Raw genomic sequence first — 11817 nt, forward strand, 5'->3', positions numbered from 1 at the left:
TAGGCAATAGGGAGCTACTGAAGGTTTCTGAGTAGAGGAGTCCCAAGGCTAGCTTTCTATATAAGAAAAATTAGGGAAAGAAGGTAAGATAAAATTTTAAAATTATTTTAAAAGAATACTTGATTGGCCTTTCTGCAATTTAAAGGATCACTAGAAGGGGGAGAGAGTAAAGGGAAACTAGAAGCGTATTTCACCAGCTCAGGTGGATGATGATAAAAATCTGATGTGTAGTGAACAAGGAAAATGGAGGCGAGGAAAGATGGGAGAAAACTTACAGAGGTAGAATGGGCAGAACTGGGCGAAGAGATGGGACAACAGAGAAAGATGAGCAAAGAAAGAAGGATGTGGAGAGAAGAAAACAGGGAAGTTGTGAGAGAGAAATAATGGAGGAGGAGAGAAGAAGAGAAAAGAGGGCTGGAAAGAAGAGAAAGGAAAAGAGAACAGAGGAGAGAAAAGGAGGGAAGGGGAGGGGAGGGGAAGGCAGGAGAGGAAAAGAGAATGGAAGAGAAGAAAAGAAGGAAGGGAAAGGAGAAGAAACAAAAAAAGAAGAAAGAGGAAGGAGAAGACTGAGAGACTGAGAAGACTGAGGAGAAGAGGAGAAAGAAGAAAAACAGAAAAAGTTAGAGTAAGAAGAACCTAGATAGGAAAGAGAAGGAGAAAAGTGAAAGAGACAAAAAGAGATGGGAGATGTGGCAGAGTAGCCGATAATGGATGGAAAGGATGGGCCTAGTGCAAGGCCGGGACACAATCGGTACTTAAAATAGATTCGAGTTGACTGACCGGCAGATTCAGGCATGGTCTACTCCTTGGCAGCATTTTAGAGTCAGTTGATTAGGGAAACTCCATTTAGGTCTAACTGGAGGCCTATTCCTTGGGATGGACACCAAAAGCTCTACATTCAGATCTGAGCTCTGACAACTACTACCTGTGTGGCTTCGGGAAAGAAAACACTTCCTGATCCTTAGGCCCTAAGATGGGGCATAATAGAATTAAACCACTTAATCCATTTGGTAAAATGGAACAGTGGAGTCAGAGGACCTAGGTTTCAGTTCTCCCTCTGCTAATCTGCATGTCAACAACAAATCACTTTATCACCCTGGGCTTCATCTATAAGATGAGGGGGTTGGTCCAGATGACCCTGAAAGTCCAACCCAACTCTAACTGCTATGATCCTATGGACCATCTAGAGAGAAGGAACGGCATCAAAAGAAGATACTCAGTAAAGGAGCATTTGAAAAGTCTGGGTCAATGGTCACTGGGGATAGAAATAAAAACAAAAACATAATCCTGGCCCTCAAGGAGGTCACAGTGCAACCACATGCCAATAACTATAAATTAGAAATAATGTCAGGGGGCAGGCACTGGGGGCAGGGGTGGGGACGTGAACCTTTCCTGGGATCTGAGGAGGAGAAGGGTCAGACTTCAAGAGAGCAAATGTTCTCTCCTCCCGGGGATCAAAGCCAGCAGGGGCAGAGGTTCCCCAAGGAAGTGGCCCTCCACTGCCCGAGCCTAGGATAGAGCAGAATCTCACCATCTACCCAGAGGCAATGGACAGAACCCATACTGAACACATCCGAGGGACACAGAGAAGCTTCGTGTTGAAAAAGGACCTTTCTGAGCACACAGATCAGGAATCTTAACCTGGTTTGTGGGCAAGCTTTTTAAACATAAATTCTAATCACCTAAAATGGCACTAAGATTTGGTTTTCTTCATATTTCAGTTTTTGCCTTTCAAAAACATTATCCTGAGATGGGGTCACCAAACTGCCAAAGGGATGCAAGGTAAGAACGCCAGCATCCAGTCTAACCCTCTCATTTTGATAGGTGACGATCCTGAGGGCCAGAGGACAGTGATTTTGTCTGGGTCACCCTGCTAGTTGGTGGCAATTCTTCATTGCCTTCGTCGTCTGAGGCTCTGGGGACACAAGGACAAGATGAAACCAAACAGTTCCTGCCTTCAGGGAGTTTATATTCTACTGAGGCAAAGCAACATGTCCACAGGTGGCAAGGAAAGTGGAAAAAGTAACAGACACTAAGGAATCGGGATAATCAGGAAAGGCTTCTTGTAGGTGGTAGCCCTTGAGCTGGGCCTTGAAGGGAGCTGGAGCTGCCCAACTCTGGGCCTGTCCAGAGGCCGGGGAGGGCCGGACATCATGGGACAGATGTGGCCTTGGGTCTGGAGGCTGGGCCTGAGGCCTCCGCTTTTCTTCGCCCCCTCATCAGCCCTGTGGGTCCTTCTGAGCTATCTGTCTGGAGGAGGGTGGTGGCAAAGCCTCTAATGCAATCCTGGGTCTGGCAACAGGAAGCGTGGGGTGGGTGCTCTTGCAGCCGGGCCTAGTCCAGCCCAAGCTGGTGGGCAGGAGGGTGGCTCTCGTTGCTTGCATCTCCTGGCCCACCCCATCCTCCTCCATGAGCAGACCCACCTGGGGCCTGGGGAAAGAAGGTGAGGCAAGGCTGGAGCTCCCTTCCCGCAGGACTTGTACCAAGAGGAGGGGACGGTGGGGGCAACTCGTGCTTTAGACTAGAAAAGTTTACCAGAGGCTTCTTCAAAGCTGTCCTCTTGCAACTTCCTCTAGCTGTTGAGACATTGTGAGAGGCTCCCCGAGCCCTGGTCTGGGACTGAGCCTTCCATCCTCAAGGCCCTGGGACACGTCATCTCTCCCCACTTTGGTCGTCCCCCTCACCTAGATCACTTGAAAGTGGGAGCCCCTGAACATTCCTGACTTCTCTCCCCGTTCCAAGCCTTTCTTCCATCCTCCCTCCCTCCACACTCAGCTTTCCTTCCTCTTGACCACAGTCTCTCCAGCCAGGGAGCTCACCTCCTGGCCACATCACTCAGCCTCTTGTACCTCAAACCCACCCTAGGCCTGTGGTGACTTCCTCCGGCACACCGCGGCTGGGCCAGCTTCACCTTGGAGAGGGGAAGGGGGCAAAGCCAGGCTTGCCAAGAAGTGCTCCCCATCTTTCACCTGTTCTGAGACTGTTCCCTAACCCTCACCCTGAATTCCTCCCTCTCAGTCCTCTTCAGCCCTCCAATATCTCATCCTTTTCTTGTTTAGAGTAAACTTTTATTGACATGCTTTGTTTCTACATCATCTACATTTCTGCCTTTATTTTTCCTCCTTCCTCTTCCAAGAAACCATCCCATATAACAGAATTTTCAAGCCCCCCTTCACTCCCATTTCCTCCTCCCTATTGTCCCTTCAATCATAATCACCATCATCAACACCATCATAAGTCATGGTTAACTACCCAGCAGGTACAGCTAGGAGCTACATAGGCCCGACACTGGGCAAGATGCTGGAAGGAGACCAAAACAAAAAACACAAAGCAAGAAGCAACTTGGTCCTTCCTCTCAAGAAGCTTAAAGTCTGTCAGTCCTGTGCCAGGGGCTCCTGCCTGCTGGAGACTTGAGCCAGGGGAAAGAATGATTGATTTGGAATCAGAAAACCTGAGTTTGAAATCTGGTTCTTGCTACTTTGGTCAAGTCTCATCTCTGGACTTAATTTTCTTTGTCTCTAAAAGGAGGGGGATGGACTCAATGACTTCTAAGGTCCCTTCCAGCTGGAAATCTTGGGTTGGTCCTCTGGCCTATGATCCTACAACTTGAAGCTCCAATCCCCTCACTGACATTAAGTGCCCCCCCACCTTCCGTCCCATTGCTCGGCTTTCTTTGTCCTTCTGCCTTTCTGATTCCAAACTGCGGCCACTTTCCACCATATCAAGTTGTCATGCGTCCGAGGGACCCAGAGTGGACAATGGGCTCAATTCCCCTCTGGAGAGTAGCGAGACACCCTCTGTAGGACAAAGGAAAATGGAGAATAGAGAAACAATTTTTTTTCCCTTATAATGTGATCTAGGCCTTTCTCCACCCTGCATTTCTCCACTTCCCTCTGGTTTTCTTCTCCCTTCCACCCTCTCCCCACATAACTCCCCCACCTCCCAGTGTGGAGTTGTAGTAGATTGAAAAAAGGGGTGGAAATTAAGAGGAATGTGTGTGTGTGTGTGTGTGTGTGTGTGTGTGTGTGTGTGTGTGTGTGTGCGTGTGTGTGTGTATGTGCGTGAACGTGTGTGTGTATTTGTGTATTTGTGGCAGCCCATATAAGAGGAAGCCCGGGAAGGGGGGGAGGTATGTGTGGGGTCTTGTAAAGGACTCAGGTTAGTTCTGAGAGATAGTTCCTGGTGCTACTTGGGGAGAAGACGAGGAGCGGGCTCCACGGGGGTCCTTAATGCTCGAGGGATTTGGGGGGTGAAGATGGGGAGGGAATGGAGGTGGACACAAGGGGTGACCTGTGGTAAATGTGAGCCTCACCCGGCCTGGTTCCCAGAAGGAGTTAACAGTCTTTGGGGCCAGAGTGAATCAGAGGCTCCACTCTGTACTGGAAATTCCCTAGGCATGGCATGTGGTCACCCAGAAAAGGGAAACGGTGCTTTTCGGAGTGGGGGACAGTGGGGGCCGGAGCCAGCAGACGCCTGCTTGGGCCTCGCAGGAGCTTATTTATAAGCTTCTGGCTCCATCCCAAGGAGGCCGGCCAGCACCCAAGGGCCTGATGGTCAGGCCACAGCCTGAGGAGGGGGGCAGGGGAGAGTGGAGGGAGAGGGAAAAACCTCAAGGGGGAACAGGGGGAGTGGGGAACAGTTTCCAAAGGCCTATTGGCCAGACAGAGGCTGGGGGGGGACAGAACAGTCCCCCGCGACCTTGATCTGTCCCCTCCAAATGATTCTGCAAAGGTCTCGCCACCACTAAGACCTTCCCTCTTGGGAGACCTCCATTTTTCCTGCACCGCTCCCTTCCTTCTACTCCCGATCAGAAAGATTAAGGGCTTCAGCTGTGCTGAGGTCTTTTCCCCTCTCCGTCTTACGTCCCAGATTCTGTGATTAGGGTTTTATTCCTTTAGGATGAGGCTGAATCATAGACTGGTGGGATATGGAGCTGGAACCTTAGAGCCTCAGTCTAAGCTTTTTATTTTATGGGGGGGGTGGATGATTCAATCAAGGCCATGTGGGCAATAGGGAGCAGAACTGGGATTTTCAAATCCAGGTCCTTGAAGCTCCCTCCTTCCTACTACAGTGAGCTGTGTCCCTGTCAAAATGCAATCCTTTCCCTGTAAGGAAGCTCAGGATATGGTGGAAAGAGGCCACAGTTTGGATTTGGAAATCTGGACCTTGGATGGGCAGAAAGGACAATGGGAAGGCATGGAAGAAAAACTCCCTTACAGGGTAGAGCTTTGGGAGAACACAGGGACTCTTTGGAGCTCCTACTCCACTTACAGGAGGTCTCAGATCAGAAAGACCCATCTCCCCCTTTAACAGATAGAGGAAACTGAGGCACAAAGACATATCTTAATGTTTGGTTATGGTGGCTACAGGACACAAGTCCAGAAAAAAATGGGCAGAAGAGAGGCAGTGAAATATAGCAGAAAAACCCAGGATTTGGGTTCCAGTTTGGGTGCTTCCTGTGTGATCTCATGCAAATCACTCCCTTTTCTCTGGGCCCAGTTTCCTTTCTTTAAGATGAATCAGGTTAAGTTCCCTGCCAGAAGACTGGGCTGGAGACGGACAAAGGGAAGGATTCTGGAAGCACCCCAGCATCAGGTCCCAGCCACCCCCATCCCTCTCCCCTCCACACTCCATCCTCCACGTAGCTGCCAAAGCGGCATTCTTAAACAGCCTATACCAAGAAGTCTAAGAAGCCCCAGAAGCCTTCAGGACTCCCTTCTGTGTCTGCAGTACAACACAATGTCCTCTGTAGGTCATTTAAACCCTCCCTAACCTGGCTCCAGCTTCTCTTTCCAAACTCCGCATCTGCTCCACGTGGCAGTCAACTTGCCCTCTGCTCTTCTGAGGTCTCATCTCCTGCCAGTGCCTTCGCACAAGCTGGCTGCGCCCCTCCCCACCAAGCTCTCCTTCTTCACCGGTAGCTCTTGGGACCCTGCCTCCCTTCAAGGCTCAGGTCCTAATCCCCTCTACTTTGTAGAGCTGACATTGATGTTGGGGTTTAAGGTTTGCAAAAGGCTTTACAGAAGTTTGTGACTATTATCCCCATTTTGCAGATGAAGAAACTCGGGCTAAGAAGTTAAAAGGTTTGTTCAAGGTCATACAACTAGTTGTTGTCTGAGGTAGGATTTGAACTCAGGCCTTAAGGACTCCAAATCCAGTGCCCTAACCATTATACCAAACTACCTCAGGAGCTTTAAAATAACAGCTAGCCCAAAGCACTATCATCTTAGGTGATGATTTGGTTCATCATCTTATGTGCTTTGTTTCTTCCAAGGAGGCTTTGAAGCCAGGGTAAAAGAGTGAGTGTGTTAGTCTGGAGAAGAGAAGGGGTATGTGGGGGGGGGGGCACCTGAGAGCCAGGTTCAGACCCTTGTCCTGTGGACAGTTTAGAGGGTGGGCTTCCAAGGCAGGAAGGTCAGAACCATTAGCACCTCAGAAGTGGGATGGTCTGACTCCCGGCCGAGGCTAGATGTCTACAGGTCAGACAAACTCTGGCAGGGATTCCTTTGTGTTCTGGCCTCAGTGGCCCTGAAGAGCCCTAACCCTCAACTCCCGAGATTCCCTATCTGGGGAAGCATTTCAGAAGTGCCTCTTGGTCAAAGTGGATTCCCCAACACAGCAACTCTGAAGTGAGGGGGGCCAGTATTTTATCTCTTTTTTACAAAAGAGCCAACCGAGGCTGAGAGAGGGAACCCCAACATCTCCCAGCTGCCTTTAGGTGTTGCTTCAGGAAATCTCAGCTAGATGACAGGGGAGTGAGGAGCATTGGCCTCAGAAAGGAGGGGGATAGATGGACTCTGGGGGTACCAGACCCTTCCTTAGCTCAGGTTAGATGAGGCTGCTCAGGGTGACTCCTAAGGGCTCAGCAGGGATATGACTAGGCCTAGAGATTCCCTGAGGCCCTTGCTCTGGCAATGGGAGTGGGGGTCCAGGAAAGAAGGTTCCCCTGGGCCCCAGCCCTGGGCCAGCTCCTCTTGGCTCTGGAGCTGCAAAGCACAGAGGACTTGTTCCCAAAGACCTGATGGGGGGAGACCACACTGCAGAAGAAGGGGGCAGGGACGGGGTGTGCTGGAGAAGGAAAGAGGAAGCCGTGGGAAGAGGCTTTGGGGGATGGGGGGACCAGGGTGGGGGTGGGGGATGGACAAAGGGGCTGGGCAAGCCACCAGCCACAGTCACTTCACTCCTCCTGGTTTCAGTTTTTAAATAGCTGCTCGGTTTGGAGCAGAGTGGGATGGCTGCACCCCACCTCCACCCCAAGGTACCTCTTCTGCTTAGTTGGGCCTTGAGAGCCCACTCAGGGAGGCTAAGGAGCATTTCAAACTCAAACCTAAGAATCCTGACCACTCTACAAGCCCTAGGCCCAATGATCCCAGAGGAACCATGTCAAATGGCTCCAGATTGGCCCCCCTTGGCCTGGTCATCTTTAAATTCTGGCCAGGGTGTGAGGGGCTGGGGGGGAGGGTTGTGTCTCTAGACCAAATTGGTCCTAAGGATTGGACTGGTGGATCCCAGTGTATCTTGACTCGAGTTCCAGATGGCGTATGTATTCACCTGGTGGATGCCAGTAGGGCCCGGCTCTGGGCCCAACTGGTCCTGTTACCCACATAGTAGATCCTAATAAATACCAGCTGTGGGCCTGGCCAGTCCCATGGACCCAGTGGATCCTAGTAGGTCCCCAATCTGGGTCTGGCCAGTCCTGTTGTTGCCCAGTAGATTCTGGGAGGTCCCAGATCTGGGTCTGGCCAGTCCTGCTGCTGGCTAGTGGATCCCAGTAGATCCCAGCTCTGGGCCCAGTCAGTCCTGCTGCTGGCTAGTGGATCCCAGTAGATCCCAGCTCTGGGCCCAGTCAGTCCTGCTGCTGGCTAGTGGATCCCAGTAGATCCCAGCTCTGGGCCCAGTCAGTCCTGCTGCTGGCTAGTGGATCCCAGTAGATCCAAGCTCTGGGCCCTGTCAGTCCTGCTGCTGGCTAGTGGATCCCAGTAGATCCAAGCTCTGGGCCCTGTCAGTCCTGCTGCTGGCTAGTGGATCCCAGTAGATCCCAGCTCTGGGCCCAGTCAGTCCTGCTGCTGGCTAGTGGATCCCAGTAGATCCCAGCTCTGGGCCCAGTCAGTCCTGCTGCTGGCTAGTGGATCCCAGTAGATCCCAGCTCTGGGCCCAGTCAGTCCTGCTGCTGGCTAGTGGATCCCAGTAGATCCCAGCTCTGGGCCCAGTCAGTCCTGCTGCTGGCTAGTGGATCCCAGTAGATCCAAGCTCTGGGCCCTGTCAGTCCTGCTGCTGGCTAGTGGATCCCAGTAGATCCAAGCTCTGGGCCCTGTCAGTCCTGCTGCTGGCTAGTGGATCCCAGTAGATCCCAGCTCTGGGCCCAGTCAGTCCTGCTGCTGGCTAGTGGATCCCAGTAGATCCCAGCTCTGGGCCCAGACCATCCTGCTGCTGGCTAGTAGATCCCAGTAGATCCAAGCTCTGGGCCCAGCCAGTCCTGCTGCTGGCTAGTGGATCCCAGTAGATCCCAGCTCTGGGCCCAGCCAGTCCCGTTGCTGGCTAGTAAATCCCAGTAGATCCCAGCTCTGGGCCCGGCCCATCCTATCCATTGACCTGGGAGGCCCCAGCAGGTCTCAAATTGGACCTGGTCAGTTCTAGCTCCTGGCCAGGCAGGCCCCAACAGGTCATGGCTCTAGTCCTGTCAGTCCAAGTTCTAGATTCTAGGAGAGCCTGGTTCTGGGTCTGGTGAAGCTGGTGGTCACTCTGTGGTCACTGCTATAACTGCAGCTGGGCCCAGAGCAGATGAAAAACTTGATGACTCTCCACATTGGAAGCTTATTTATAAACCAGGCTCTCTCCACTGGCAAGGCAGCTGCACAGCCGCCAAGTCAGCAGGTTGGAGCTGGGCCCGCCATCCAGACTAGTTGGGGCCCCATGGCCTCTCCAACTTGCAGGGGCCACAGACACGGCCTACCCAGCTACAAACAATATGAGGGAAACCTCCAGGTCCCTGCAGCAGAGTCCTGGCTTTGTTGGGATCCCTAGGATTGGATGTCTGACTTCCTGGGGGCCACCTGGCTCAGTGACTAGTTGGCCTTCCTTCTGTCCTGGCTGCCCCCAAATGAGGGATCTGTCAGCCCTAGAGCCTTTGGACTGATCTCCTGCTTCCCCCTCCCTCTGGCTCCCTGGGAAAGCTCCTATGACATTTCAACCAGTGAATCTTGTCAGTCTGGGTCTGGAATGACCCCAAACATGAAGCTAGGCCCATTTTTAGGCTATGCTCAGGAACTTAGGGGTTCCCTACTCCATCATAGAACAGGTCTTCAGAGTGAGGTGGGGCTTCTCAACAAATTGGTAGAAGAAACAAAGGGTCATGAGACCCCACCTCCCTTCTAAGTCCCTTTCTCCATCATGGACCCTCAGGGCTCCCACCTGCTTAAGCCCCAGCCCAAAATGCACCATTACGTTCCTTCACCCATGTTTTAAGGTTTTCATTCCTTCCAGGATGACTGACATTTTAAAAGCATGTAAAGCAATATGTAGACCTCGGAGAGCAAAATTTCACCAACCATTTTGGACCCCTTAAGTCACACCATCAAAGGGAGTCACAGAAGGAATCACGTTGGATCATAGTCTCTGGGTTTGAATTCTGGTTCTGCCAATTTACTAGCTGTCTGACCTAGGACAAGTCACTTAACATCTTTGGCCTCAGTTTCCTCATCTATACAATGAGATTCAGGTACTAGAAGATCCTTCCAATTCTAGTTCTCAGCCCTGAGTTTCGCTGCTCTGTCTATGGTCTTATTTCCAGTCCAGAAGCAGGGGAAGAAGGGTTATGGGGGAAAAACACCATATTTGGAGTCAGAAGACTCGAGTTCAAATCCCATCCCACCCCTTCCCTCATTTCCTAGACAAGTCCTTGTCCTAGTGTGGTCCTACACAAGTCACTTGCCCTTTGAGGGTCTTGGGTTCCTCACTGATAAAACAAGGGGGCTGGATTATATGATCTCAAAGATTCCTTTGGACTCTAAAAGTCTTATGACCCAGAAGGAGATAAATGAGTCACCCACTGCCTTCACTCAAGTCTTTCCCAAGATTTCTGGGACCGTTGAGGTTGGTAAAATTCTCAGACTGAGAGTACTGGCATGCCAACGTTCTCCTCTGCTCCAGCCAGTTCTACCTCCCATGCCCACAGCACGCCCCGTGGTCCTTGGCCTGCAGGAAGCAGCAGGCCATCCCACCACAGGGGTGGCAGCTGGCTCCAACCAGAGCATCAGTGTTGGGAGAATCAACACTGAAGGGTCAGAAGCCCAGAGTTCCGGCCCCCAGGAAGCCAGTTCTTAGGGGAGTCATTGAACCTTAGCAGTAGGGTTTGAAAAGGAGGGCTCCAACTCCTGTGCCTTTGTTCCCCTCATGCCTCGAGACCTTGTCTTTTGGCTCTTAACTTGTGAGTCAGATGAGGAGGCTTGGTTGAGGCCCAGAGAAGGTAGCAGGACAGGATGTGACTCCAAGTTCTCCCCATCCTTTAGGACCCAACCCAGGTCATCGAGCTGAGAGCTAGGAGGAGGTTGTCCTCTCCCACCCTCATTTTACACATGAGGAAACGGAGGGCCGTTGAAGTAAGATATTTGCCCAAGGTCACACAGAGCCAGGAAGTGGCAGAACTATTGCCCCTACCTCTTCTATCTCCCCTCTGTGGAATCCCCCAGTCCACCCCGCTCTCCCTAGAGTCTGATAGTCACACACTCCCCCCCCGCCCAGGAGATGCCTGTTGGCAGGACAACTGCTAGTGTCCCCCTCTGGGCTGGGAGACCTGGGGCGTATTTGTGGGTCCATGAATATGGAATCAGGAGACCCAGATCTCAGTTTCTCTTGGGTGTAAAATGAAGGAGGCTGGCCTCAAGGACTCGGGAAGCCCCCTCCAGCTGGGTGCGGGAGGATGAGGGAGGGCCTGCCCCTGGCCCCCAGAAGACCCCTCCAAGGTGGGCCAGAGGCTCCGGCTTCAGTCCGGCTCCCAGGAGACACGCTGCCCCCCACCCCCCAGCCCCAGCAGCTGTCCCTGTTTCCAAATCGGCCGGGTGGCCTCCTGAGAAAACAGGAAGCACGCAGTTACCACAGGAAGTGTGTTCTCCCTCCTCCCCCACCCAGCCCGGCCCGGCCCATTGCAAAACGCCAACAGAACAATTGCTCCAGGAGGCTGCGGCCTCTGGGAAATGCTGGCCGGAGACCCCGCTGGCCCCGAACCCAGGCCCGGCCGGGCCCCTGCTCCCACAGCCCCACCGCCCTGCCCCCCGCCCCCACCCCCGGGCCTGGAGCAAGGGCCAGGCACCCAACGGGGAAGCGATTCTGCTCCTGGGCCCTGGCCGTGACCTCCCCCTTGACCTCCACACCAGGGCTCAGGGCCTCCCGAGAGGTGCGTTTCCCAGAAGAGGCGCAGCTTCTCTCCACCGCTGAGGGAGGTGGGATGGGGTGGCCCAGCTGGTCCAGGTCCTGCCCAAGTCGGGACCCAGCCCTCAGCTGGCCCTGGCCCTGGGTCACCTGCTGCCTCATCCCTGGAGGCCGCGGCCCATATGGCCTAGGAGGCACTCCGGCCCCACCCTCACACCCACCCCCCTCGGGTGGCCGAGGATCCAGGTCCCACTTGGGAAAGAATCTTCTCCCCTTCCCCACCTACTCCTCCCCCCACCCTCCCCCACACTCACCTCCCTGTTTCCTGCCACGGGAGGCCAGCATCCAAGGGCAAGGGGTGAGGGGGGACTAGCCCCCTGGAAGCTCTGGGACACAGGGCCATGGTCCCCCGTGCTCGCCGAGGGCCCTGAGGGACAGTGAGGAAAGAAG

Source organism: Macrotis lagotis, chromosome 3 (genome assembly GCF_037893015.1).
Source record: "Macrotis lagotis isolate mMagLag1 chromosome 3, bilby.v1.9.chrom.fasta, whole genome shotgun sequence".
NCBI classification, from domain to species: domain Eukaryota; kingdom Metazoa; phylum Chordata; class Mammalia; order Peramelemorphia; family Peramelidae; genus Macrotis; species Macrotis lagotis.